Source organism: Rhinoderma darwinii, assembly GCF_050947455.1.
Source record: "Rhinoderma darwinii isolate aRhiDar2 chromosome 11 unlocalized genomic scaffold, aRhiDar2.hap1 SUPER_11_unloc_12, whole genome shotgun sequence".
Classification (NCBI taxonomy): domain Eukaryota; kingdom Metazoa; phylum Chordata; class Amphibia; order Anura; family Rhinodermatidae; genus Rhinoderma; species Rhinoderma darwinii.
Window position 1 is genome coordinate 221900 of NW_027461843.1, and position 2345 is coordinate 224244.

At 47.9% G+C, this 2345-nt stretch overlaps 1 pseudogene; it reads left to right on the forward strand.

Moving 5' to 3' along the window:
- The first annotated feature begins 1552 nt into the window (after positions 1–1552).
- On the forward strand, positions 1553–1654 carry LOC142697995 (U2 spliceosomal RNA; annotated as a pseudogene).
- Positions 1655–2345: the final 691 nt, after the last annotated feature.

The following is a 2345-nucleotide window of genomic DNA, read 5'->3' on the forward strand; positions in this document are numbered from 1 at the left end:
AGGAACAGGGACATAATGCCGGTCATATGGGGGAACAGGGACATAATGCCGGTAATATGAAGGAACAGGGACATAATGCCGGTAATATGAAGGAATAGGACATAATGCCTGTAATATGCAGGAACAGGGACATAATGCCTGTAATATGAAGAAACAGGGACATAATGCCGGTAATATGAAGGAACAGGGACATAATGCCGGTAATATGAAGGAACAGGGACATAATGTCGGTAATATGAAGGAACAGGCACATAATGCTGGTAAGATGAGGGAACAGGGACATAATGCCGGTAATATGAAGCAATAAGGACATAATGCAGGTAATATGAAGAAACAGGGACATAATGCCTCAAAGATGAGGGAACAGGGACATATTACCGGCATTATGTCCCTGTGCCCTCCTACACGGGACATAATACCAGTAATATGAAGGGACACGGACATTATGCCGGTATTATGAAGGAACAGGGACATAATGCCTGTAATATGAAGGAACAGGGACATAATGCCTCAAAGATGAGGGAACAGGGACATAATGCCTGTAATATGAAGGAACAGGGACATGAAGCCTGTAATTTAAAGGAACAGGGACATATTGCCTGTAATATGTAGGAACAGGGACATAATGCCTGTAAAATGATGGAACAGGGACATAATACCTGTAATATGAAGGAACAGGGACGTGATGCCGGTAATATGAATTAATAGAGACATAATGCCTGTAAGATGAGGGAAAAGGGACATAATGCCGGTAATATGAAGAAACAGGGACATAATGCCGGTAATATGAAGGAACAGGGACATAATGCCGGAAATATGAAGGAACAGGGACATAATGCCGGTAATATGAAGGAACATGGACATAATGCCGGTAAAATGAAGGGACAGGGACAAAATGCCGTTAAGATGAGGGAACAAGGACATAATGCCGGTAATATGAAGGAACAGGGACATAATGCCGGTAAAATGAGGGAACAGGGACATAATGCCGGTAATATGAAAGTACAAGGAGATAATGTCAGTAAGATGAAGGAACAGGGACATGAAGCCTGTTATATGAAGGATCAGGGACATAATGCCTGTAATATGAGGGAACAGGCGCATTATGCCGGTAATATGAAGGAACAGGGACATAATGCCTGTAATAGGAAGGAACAGGGACATAATGCCGGTAATATGATGGAACAGGGACATAATGCCGGTAATATGAAGGAACGGGGACATAATTCCTGTAATATGAAGGAACAGGGACATAATGCCGGTAATATGATGGAACAGGGACATAATACCTGTAATATGAGGGAACAGGGACATAAAGCCGGTAATATGAAGGAACAGGGACATGTCCCTGTTTCCTCATCTTACAGGCATTATATCCCTGTTCCCTCATATTACAGGGTATCATATTCCCAGTATGGGGGGGCACAAAGAGTGGCATTGGAGGTAGCAGCAGGATGAAAAGTTTGCGTGCAGACGAGTCGGGGCTGGAAAAATACATCTTGGCGGTCTGGCCCAGAGACGTAAAGGGCAAGTAAACAGCTAGTTGTCACCTGTCGCTTCTCGGCCTCTTGGCTAAGATCAAGTGTAGTATCTGTTCTTATCAGTCCTTGTAAGGATAGATAGCTCGGAGAACCACTGGGGGCTATTAACACTAGCTTAGCGATCCAAGAGCGTTCCAGACGAAGCCGGCGACGAACTGCGGAGAAGAACCAGCGAAGACGACGATGCAGAAGGGAGAAGCCGCCATCGGGGAAGAATCTCCGGGAGATCGCTGCCGGGAAGAAGAAGGAGAACTGCGACAGAGACCTTCGGAGAAGAGCCGCTGCTGAAGGGGATCTTCGAAGAAGCTCGGCCGCAGAAGAAGAAGCTCGACGAGGAACCGCTGCGGAAGAAATTTTGTGGAAGAACCTCGGCCAGCAAGGAGAAGATTTGCATAGCTCCGCCCCCTTCAGGAAAGAGCTATCGAAGATCCTCCCCAAGCGACAGGAACAGCTGGAAGAAGCCATGGCCTCAACCAGCAACCCTGCCACCCGGAAGGAGAAGGCTGATGGACCACGTGAGCAGACCCAGGCCAGGACATCTCCTCCTGAAGCCTCCTCAAGCCAACAGGCCACCAGGAAGCCGAACCAGGCTGCTCCAACCCTGGAGCCCTGGATGAAGCAGACGGTGGCCCTGAAGCTGAAGGAGGTGGACGGGAGAGTGCCGGACATGACGGAAGAAGTGTTGTGCCAGTAGATGCTCCTGGACCAGGGCTTCGCTAAGCCGGAGACCATCAGCATCCAGGCCTTCATGACCGGGATGTTCTTCGTGACCTTCGCATCGATCAACATCTGCAGAAGGTACTG